Below are 11,257 nucleotides of genomic sequence, written 5' to 3' on the forward strand. Positions count from 1 at the left end.
GGATCATTTCCGTATGTTTTGCTGCTTTGAATTTAATCATCTGGCGCATGCTCTCTAACATCTCCAAGGGACTCAGAGGGGAGCAGACGAAGCCACAGTGGGGGCTGTAGCTTTGCTTTGAGCAGCCGGTCTGGAGCGCAGCAGGGCGGAGCGGGGGTTACTGACGGAGTATGTGGGATTTCGGGGTTAGCATGACATGTTGCTGTTAGCATAAACAAAACGTGTTGCTCAATGCTTGCACACTGTTCCACAACTTTCTTTCCGCCGTCATCGTAGGTCACTCTAAATGCAAAGCGCTCCCATACAGCAGACCTATAAAGTGCTGCTGGCGCGTCTTCCAACTCCTGTTCTTTCCCACTCGCCAGTCCGACACAATTCTCCACAACAACTGATTTTTTTCCCCCTGCTACACCCGGCTAAGCTGCTTCGCTTCTTCTTCTTCTTCTTGTTTACTACTGGCGGTTGGCTTTGGTTGCAGTACGTCCACCTTCTGCACTGGAGTGTAATCGCTTCCTCTATGAGAAAAAGGAGCAGCGCATGAACCGAACGAAACACATGCGAACCGAACCGAGACAGTCGAACCGAACGATTCTGACAGTTTTCATAAATCGTCCCATCCCTAATATATATATATATATATATATATGGATGCACTGTATATACTTCATGCACCCTTTTTTCCTTTGTTCACCTTCTGTTTGCTTATAAGGGCCGATGTCATAAGTGAATTTCTCTATTGTGAGATCAATAAAGGTCTATTCTATTCTATTGATTTGGTTTGTTAAGCATCTGGAACGAAATATAGTGAATTTCTACCACAAGGGGACAATAAAGATCAAGACTAACAGATTAGAAACCTCCTTATTGTCAAAAGGGTATATGTCTTAGGTACATACACTGGCAGCTCCTTAGTAAAAAGAATCCTTATATCATATAACATTTTCACTTACTTCCACTTCTCTACGAAGTTACGACATTGTACAACTCCAGAGTTATACAAATGATACAATTCAAGTACGGTAATACAGTTTAAAAACCCTGTAGACCGTATTTTGGGGCTTATAATCCTGCTAAAGGATTTATCAGAGAGCGAGATGAAAACGTTTTTGTAATAATTCAATCTACATGCAAGGACTTTCATGCCTACAGAATGACTGAAGGATGTGAGTGAGGTTTGCAAAAAGGTTCTGGTCCATAAATCTGTTAATATTCTGCTGTTTTTTCCTTTGACTGGAGGTCATGCAGATGCAATGTGAGGACATCTCAGTGAGAGAAGTAATGCAATGCCTTCTGTGAAACACAAGGGGCCAGTGCAGGTTTGCAGCCAATCTGTTGGACAGTGCACCCAAGAAGCAGCGTTAGAGGATATGAGATTTGGCCAAGTAAGGACATGCCTACATTGCGAACCCATGCCTCATTGGAATCCCAAAATTGGCTTTGACATCTGCAAACAGAGAGGGGCATAATAAGTATGACAGAAAGGAAGGATGTGGGTGGTGAATCAGGCCAGAGTGGCAAAACAGTGAGTCTTCATAATGGTAAAGGTCAGGCAATGATGTAGCTTTCAGCAGCATCTCTTTAAAAGTTTGGGAACGTGGATTTCAAATGTGCTCATTTTGGTTTGATTTGATTAAAAGACAGAAAACAAGGAGACAAAAAACAACAACAAAAAAAGCCTGACAGCAGCTGTGTCTGAGAATCACAAGACAATGATGGAACACATCCCTGTCTAAGAAGCTGCACCTCCTTCCTGGAAAAAAAAATAAAAATAGGAGCACCTGCAGGTTTTCAAATACATGACAGCTCCGACTGCTCAAACAGAGAAAAGCCTGCTGGGAAAATGATGGTATGAAGGCAGAGTGTCTGCAGAACAAGGCAGAGAAGTTTAGACATTCCTCCCAGACAGCAATGGTTCAGTCTCATTACTGTGAAAACAAATCTTTCTCACCACTCTTAGTCATAAAAACACAAACATGACACAGAGAAGGTGGTTAAAATGCTGAAAAAAAATACTGAGACAACCAAACCGACTGCAGATTAAATGAAATATTCAAAATCATATCCTTTTCCTTTTTATATTCACGAACAAATAGCCTTAAATGCACCATCGCCTTTTCAACTGTTTAAAACTCAAAGCTGTTCCCTTTATGTGATGTAAAGAAAAATAAATAAAATATTCACAACCGAAGATAACCATCAGAAGAGTTATTTAGTGGATATTAATCTACAGATAAGCAATCCTTCCATTATAATGTGCAGAAAGAAAAAAAGAGACATCTTTATATAAAGTTAACCAATAATTTATATTTTAGGCCAAGAATATCAATTGCTTTAGATCTAAGAATATCAATTCTTTTTGCTAAATAAGAGAGAACAAGTATATTGAGGAGAGTTTAGAAACCAAAATAGAAATGTATTAAAAGGAAACGAATAAATAAATGTACATTCAATCAAAATGCTATATAAAATATTCAAAACAAAAAAGAAATATTTGCATTAAAAGTATTTTGAATAAAGGGAAATAAGTTTACATTAACTACAGATATGGTTACTTAAGATAGGGATGAATAGAGGTAAATTATCTAAATTGTTATGAGTGACCTAAAATCACACCAAATGCTTAAAGTGGCACAACACTAGAAAAATACCTACAATCCTAAAATCATTTCTGAAAATAAAATCTTGTTTTTTGAGGATGTCCAGCCCAAGAGTAGCAGCAAAGCACGGAGTAGGGGTGCTGTAGTGATGTCACTACTACCAGGTGAAATAATATAAATGGGGAAAATGCTGGTTATTATTAAAATCAAAATATGACTTATGACTGTATGCATTTCTTCTCAAATTCATATGAAACGTAAACCAGTGGGTGTTCTTCTTTTATTTTCTTTTTTGAGGTTTTGCGTCACTAGTGGCTTGTTTTTTTCGACAGTAGGCTGACAGGAAAGGGGGTATGAGAGAGGGGAAGAGACATGGGGCAAAGGACCACAGGTCGGATTCGAACCCGGATCGGCCGCGTCAAGGCCTAAGGCCTCCATACATGGGTCATGCACGCTAACCACTGCGCCACCTGCACACCGTCCATTGTGTCTTTTATGCATTTTCCAAAAATAAATGGAATAATTATTTACATTTTAGTTTTAAACATCTGACTGCAATCAATCATTCAGCCAGTATTTCACTGCTTTACCCTCTAAAGCATGGTTGCACAGAATTACAGCATAAAAATGTCCCTAGATTCACTGTAGGGGTAGAGAACACGGATGAGTGGTAAATTATTAGCTAAGATTAATGATGTCCAGGCAGTTCTTTGTTATAAGCAAAGCGGACAGTGATGTGATATATTGTGCAGCCCAAGCAGCTAACATAAATTAGCATAGCTAATATTATTATGCACTTCAGTGACACGCTGTGACTGTGGAGGTCAGCTGATGGCCCAGCTTCACCTGCATTATCAATGAGCCACTTTTTTTAACGCCATTTTCTCCAACAGCTCTGCTCGTCAGAAAACTGTGGCTGCCATAATCTTTATAAAATATATTACAACATATAATTAAAAAATATGAGTTGTAGTTTTCTTATGATGATTAAATTTTATTTAGTTTAGTTTAATTAGTTGAATAGTTCATAATTTCTTTGCTTTGTTGTTTACATCCAAGGGTTTTCACCAGTGTATTTTAGCAGGCTGAAAATGAAGCGTAGGTTGATTCTTTTACGCATTTGTTGGTTCATTAGTAGGTTAATCAGCAATGCCTACACATCAAGGGAATACCATTTGCTGTGAATTGTTAATGTTTTATTTGATGGTTAGTAAAAAAAATTTTGTTTTGTTTATATTGTGACTTTAGTGCCATTCGTTATCATTGAGGTATGTTTATCATGTAAATGGAGGAAGAAAAATCTATGTCAACTCAAAATAACCAGTCCAAAAACTATTAATTAAATACATTTGCACCACATGTTAAAGATCAGTCAGACAGATGCCAAAATGATCAGTACCAGCATTGGTCTTTAAGAATCTGCACCTGATGTTCTCCAAAGGTGATTATGATAAACAAGAACTTAAGTGTGGACAATCGGTTTAATGCAAACATTTCTAGTTGGAACATTGAGCAATAATATTGCAGCTGGATCTTTTCTGAATATCATGCAGGTTTCAGTTTACCAAATAATATAAAAGCAGTGTGTTACAATGACAATACTGTATGCAACAATTTATTTTGAAGCTGTAAAAATATAATAAAACACTGTTAGTCTGTGGGAATCTCTCCAAAGAGGGAGTGGGCCTACAGACTGAGGAAATGTGGGAAATGCATACAGCCAAAGTCTTCGTCGGGCTGCCTAAACAATGCATTTATCAACACTTTTAGTCTAACATTGGGGAAAGTTTACAGTGCTGCTAGACTGAATTATCAGATGTCTCATTGTGGAGTTAGCAGTCCCAAGCTTTGAGCTGATAATTGGTTTTTACAGTGCAGGAAATAACTGTTTCCTCCTTGTGTTTCTAATGCAGCAACAGATGCAGTGGATTTCAGAGATTTTCCATTTTTGTGATTCATAGCTTAAAGTCAGAGCTCACTTTTTCGAGAAGATGTTTTTAGGAACAGCGACCTGCTATGGTACAGAGTCATAAATGCCCCCTGTTGCATATTGAAACACAACACCCACAGCGTAAACACTGGTAAAGTGTCTGCTTGGTGAACAACACTTCACTGCAGCTTTCCGATAATGCATGCAAATGCAGACAAAGGCTAACAGTAACTTCCAGGCTAAACTTACCCTTTTTACAGCTTTCATTCCTGATAAAAAAAACTGTTATTTTCACTTCTTAATGACTGTGTCAATGAACAACCTCATAGAAAACACATCAGGGTTTCCAGTTACAGGGGTAATCAACAGGAAGTTTCTGGAATTGTTCTGTCTAAAGGAGCATTAAACACAGCACTACAGCCTCCAATAGAATATCTTTGCATGTCTAATTACTGTTATCCATCTAAACAGCGAGATTTGGTTTGAAATATAAACCAAAATGTGTTTTTTTTCCTTAGATTTTAATTAACTTACATTTACTTTAGAAACATGGTTAAAAAGTATAATTTTCAATATAACTGATGCTATGTCATACCAGTAAGCATGTGGTTATGCTGAATTCAATTCCCTTAAAATATCTGTTTTTAATGTGGTTAACTACATGCTCATACAAACAGAATTTAAAAAGGAATTTGAAGAGCTCAAAAACAGGTTTGTCTTTTTTGTTCTTTTGTTTCGAAGCAGGAGAGTCCAGACATGCCCAAGGAAAGGGGCCCGAATCTGTCAGGTGGGAGAAAGGAATGTCTACTTCTGTTTCTCTCTGCAGACATTTGAACCGAATGACCAGAGCTAGGCACTACATGATTTTGGGAAGTGCAAAGGAAAATCAAAAATCAAAAATAAAGGTATTGTTCAACAACAAACCTTTCTCTCACTTTTTGCACACATTTTTACGTGTCTTCCTGAACTTTTCCCTTTCTTTAATTCTGCATTGGTCCCCTGTCTCTTGTTTTTCCCCCAGGCAGCACCTGTTCTCACAGCACAGACTGACCAGGCAGATACACAAAGACATTACAGAAGTTGGCAGGAGTGTTAAACCAGATGGGCTTTCACCTGGTCCCTGTGCAAAAAAACATGCACCAAGAAAACAAAGTCTTGTTTCAGAATGAAGGATCAACTAAAGGCTTGCAAAGAGCACAGAAGTAACAGCCATGACAAATACTTCTAGTCCTAATCCCCGGCTCTCAACCTGATTATCCTCCTCTTTACCAGAATACCTGCTGTTATTCAACTGAAAAATAGAAGACTGTTGTCAGTATAGACCCCAGAAAACCAACAGAACTAAAAATCCACAAAGAAAGGGGGAAAAAAAATCAAACATTTGGGACAAGCATTTTTTTTATAAGCAGATTATGGGCTACTAGGGTTAAATTCATCCCTTCTTTAGCAGACTGCCCAATCTTTTGCATCTCCCACAGTGAACTCAAATCTAGAAACAACAGAACAGAAATCAAATAATCAAATTGTAAACGTGGCGCCACTGACTGACAGCTGGCATCTCATCATTCACAGATGCAACCAATCAAATGAAGACGGAGGTAATGGTACAGGAAGTAGTACAGGATTAGCAGGGAAGCTACACGAAATCCTGTGGTGGCATCTGTATTATTAATAGTAGCAGCAAGGGTAGCGGTAAGATGATAGGCAGCTCAGCAGTGAGCCAATCTGGAAGCACCTTGTTTGATATCTATAGTGACAGTACTGATGAGGAAGCGATAGAAGTAGGGCAGAAATGACAGGAAGTAAAAAAAAACAAAAACAAAACAAAAACACCCGACATATGGAAAGTATGGATGCTGCTAATATAAACAATGAGGTCATCAGTGTTAAAGCAAAGCTGGATGATTGCTTGTAGTTCTGAGCAGCTTCTTAAAGGCAAAGCAACACCCACAAGTACACTGTGTGAAAAAATATTAGTCAAGTTGTAGCTTTTAGGGATTAATTTTATTCTCAAATAACTACAGAATTTCTGAATTAATCAAAATTCTCAGTAAACAATAAACCTCGAAGGGTGTGCCTTGGTTAAACAGAAAAAAAAAACACAAGCCACTAGCTCTGTAAAAACAAAAAGAAAAAAAAACAACAAAAAAATAAAACCTCAGTATTTAAGAAAGTAAAGGTTGCATTTTAAGCAGCACATTAAACTCACTGATTTTCTATTAGGACAGAAAGCCAACAGTGCAAATATATTAGATAACTAAACACAAATTGGTAAATGGCCTTTACAGCCTTTATCGCTTTTTAAGTCAGGAGACTTTACCAAAGTGCATTACACTACATTCAGTCATTCACGCCCATTCATGCACACACTCACACACTGAAGGTGGCAAAACAAACTACATTGTAGCCACAGCTGCCCTGGGGCTCACTGACAGAAGTAAAGCTGCTGTACACTTGTGCCACCAGTCTCTCTGACCGCCATCAGTAGGCAATGCAGGTGAAGTGTCTTGCACAAGGATAGAACACTGAAAGCCAAAGCTGGGGCTCAACCGACAACCCTCCAATTGCAGGACAAACATATTTTCCCGACGTCATTGTCGCCCATTGCAACAAACATAAACATGGCGTGTTTATGTTCATCTATTCAAGTGAATATTCAAGTCTAAAAACATGTACCGGTAATCAGTGAACAATATGACTCAGTTTCTTGGTCTGCTGATAATCAACTTTTTGCAGCAGCAACCACCATCACAGGCACTGTTCCGATAGGTGGGCTGTTTTCTGTAAATATCCTGTTTAAGCAGAGCCTGCAGGGTTCTCTGTGGGGTTCAGATTGGATGAGAAAGATTGCCATGACATCATCTTTAAGACTATGAACCCACCATGCAGAGAAGCACTTAGATAAAAGGGATGTGGCTCTGTGCTGCACTGCTCTTTTTCAAAATGTACAGCCTTTCCTTCACATTCACGTGGATAAAATGTGCTTTAAAATCTATCAGTAGGTTTGGGAATTGATTAGGGCTGGGCGATATGGAAAAAAAACTATATCACGATATGGATTATTTTATATCACGATAACAATATATATCACGATATACCACAACCGATGTTGCATTTTATGTTTTCATAGTCCGTCAGATGGGCAGGGTTGAAAAAAATCTTTCATCGCCTATTTTTTACCCATCATCTTGTTTCCTAATATGAGAATCCCAACCCCAAACCAAGAACACCAGTTAAGCAATTTGCGGCCATGACAGTGAACAGTATAGAATCTTGGCTATTGCGCTGCAGTAATTAATCATTTAATATTCGTTTGTTATTGACATTTTATAAAATTCCAAGGCCAGGTTTTTCTCTCGTCTTTCACTTACCTTGTTTTCCACTAGGAGGGTCCAGTCCTTGATGAAATGGATGGTGAGACTCATATAAGGCTGTGTTGCTCTACTCATCCACATGTCCGTAGTCAACGCATAATGCGTCGCACCACTGCGTACCTCTCTCTCCACTTCAGCCCGACAACTAGCATATAAGCCAGGCAGCTCCACTTTACTGAAATGTTTTCGACTAGGCATCACATATCTGGGATCGAGTGTACGGACGAGGTCCCAAAAGCTGTCTTTCTCGACTATGTAAACGGGGGCCATGCCTTTACAGATATAGCGTGAAATAGCACCTGTGATCTGCTTGTGTCGCTGAGACGTCTTCTCAGATTGTGATCCTTGGGCGAATGCTTCCTTAAGCTTCGGCTGTGAGAATTTCTTTCCAGTGCTTCCTGTATTTTCATCCCTTGTTTGTTTTGATCGGAGTGGTTGTAGTTTCCCGTGTTCTTGTTCATGATTTTTCTTCAGGTGGTAAAAGAGGCCGGAAGTATTTGCATCAGCCGCTGGAACGGCTTTGCTGCACAGTTTACATATCGGCTGCGTTTGTTCTTTATCAGATGGCTGAAATCCGAAATATAACCAAACAACCGAGCTGCCTCCCCTTTTGGGCAAAAGTGGTGTTTGTTGTGTCTGTGACCTGGCAACCGTTTCGGACTCTGTAACCGCTGCTGTGGTAACATTTTCTTGGGTGTCCATCATTCATTTTTTTTAAGCCAGAAAGAAATTTCGCAGGCTCTCTCCGTCAGTAATGTCGCAAACGTATGGTGCAAAGCCGCGTGACGTAAAGCGGTGTAGTGTTGCAAAACCACGTTCTCTACACATTATCTTTTTATTCTCTTTTTTTTCGTTATATACAGTTAGAGTTTGCATAGCAAAAACGCAAAATGTTATATTAACAAATTATATTAAAATGTATATTAGCAGTAATAATAATAATAAAAAAAGTTTATCACGATAGAAAAAATAGAGGAGAAAGGTCACAATAGACATGTTTCTCTCGTCCTCACGATATATATCGCCATATCGCCCAGCTCTAGAATTGATGCAAAGTTAGAAGTAAAGCTGGGAAGGTCAAATTACAAATCTCTGATGACACGGCGACAGCTAAAATTCACCCTCCACCTTGCTGGCCTCTGACTCAACATGGAGCTCTGTGCCAGTTACTGATCCAGCCATGGCCCCATCCATCTGGTCCATCCACAGACTCTCATCTCACTCCCCAAATCTGTTTTCTGATATTTCTTTGCCCAGTTTATGTGTCACATTGAGCTGGTGATGCTTTCAGGCGTCCTCGGGTTCCATGTGTTTGATTTTGATGGAGCTACATAATGCATTTAAGCCTTAGGTTGAGGTCTTAAATGTTTGGTAGATAATTTGTTGCTGAATCAGCATTAGTTTTCTTCCAACCCCTTGAACTGCGATAATAACCCAACATCAAAGCAATTTCAAAAGCACTGGGGACCCTATGAAAGACTTTTGATATCTTTTTAGAGTAATAGTTTAGATTTATAGTCTACTGGGTGGCTTTGTTGCTCCATTTTGCCAAAAGCTAAGAAGATGCCTAATAATTATGAATCTTAATAAAAGGTTTTGACCTGTTTGAGCAAAAACATCCTGACTATTAAATCACCAAGCATCCCTTGGCATGCCTAAACCCAATCACCATTTAATTATACCTTGCCTTAGGAGGAAAATATCCTAAAATAATCATCTTTGCTAATATCTTTGTTCAAATGTCAGACACCTCCAGGGGCAGAGGCTGACTGATCAGGTCCTGCTACTGGTTGCTAAATTAAGGCATAATATACATGACAGAACCCATGCAATAGGGCCCTTTCAAGCTCTGAAACATCCAAAGTGTCATTTTTTCACCATTTTCACAAGTGTACAAAACATACATTTAGTGTATATTTTATGATTTATTCATTTTAACAGTGCTAAGTGCTTTTGAAATTGCTTTTAACAACTGTTTTACCTCACAATAGCTCAATATGTTCATAGGTTCTTCATCCCAGCTTCGATAAAATAAGGCATGGGTTCAAGGAAGCAGCAGGCTGGCATTACAGTATCATTGCATCTTATTCAACTCCAAATTACATTTTGATTTCCTTTTTTTTTTCCTGAAATTTTTTTTCTTTTTTACCTTGTCCGGTTTTTTTTTCTTTTCTTTTTTTGCAGAAAACAGACTTTTCTAATTCCCAGTGAGGTTCTGAAATCTTGCACTCAAAATACTAATGTGTGTTAGCAACACAGCAAAGAGCAAATAACTAGAACTTTGATATGAAGTGTTAGATTGTATAGATGGCCAGTTGAAAAAAAAAAATCCAGCATGAGGACAGACAATTATTTTGGAAGAATACATTTTTGAATAAAGTCCTGCATTTCCTGTAATGCATATGACACTGTAGTCATGGCAACAAGGGCCAAAGGTTTTATACTCTTGGGTGTGACTCTAGAAACTGCTGAATAGCAGAAAAAGTAGAAAGGGGGGCAGGGGACCTAAGTTAAAAGCAACCTAAAAACATAGGAATATAAAAAGGTTTCTGCACCAGAAATGGCAACTATAAGACCGAAAAAAAAAGACCGGTAAGAATCAACGTCATGATCTGTAACGAGATCTATGAATGATGAGATGAAATGGTAACAGCATTTTCCTCAATCAAACTTAAGAGGGAAAACCGTGAAGCTATGGCAACTGTGATTTTTCTCTCCTGTCTGCCAGCTTCCTCTTCATAGACGAGGCAAGGCCACACACGCGCACAGGAAAGCTTTTTGCACGGTGCTTCCAGGTAACATTTGCCTACCTCTGTATTCACAAATAGAGTACTCCTGTATCATCGCACTCTACTTCAACAAGGAGCATGATGTCAGAACCTTCTTCACATCATGCAGGAGAACAAAGCTTTCCATATTTGTTCTGGCGGGAATGATGGCCTTCAATAGGCTGGTGTCGGGCTATAATATCAGACACCCTTCTGAGTACATCCTTTATTTAGCTCACAAAAAACGCTAGGCTGTTAATCATCATGGCTCCATTTGATGGGAAAAAAATGAGAAGCTGATTCTTAGTGGATGAATTTGCATTTTAACCAGACAGATCAATCTATGAAAACCCCTCATTAAGTTAACCAATATGAATTGATGAGAATCCTGTTTGTGCGCATCTGTCTATGCCAGTTATAGTAAACTTTTTTCATCTAGGAAGCAAAAGTCGGAACTAGGGCTTAGTGACTCTGTATGGTAGCCATGACAACCAGCAAATGGTAACTATGAAAGGGCAGAGGAGATTAAGAGGACAGATCACTTGATCTATCGTATCACACATCTGAGGGGCACCTAGGTCAGGTCAA

The sequence above is a fragment of the Cyprinodon tularosa genome, unplaced genomic scaffold (genome assembly GCF_016077235.1).
Source record: "Cyprinodon tularosa strain WSP-4 unplaced genomic scaffold, ASM1607723v1 ctg139, whole genome shotgun sequence".
NCBI lineage: Eukaryota > Metazoa > Chordata > Actinopteri > Cyprinodontiformes > Cyprinodontidae > Cyprinodon > Cyprinodon tularosa.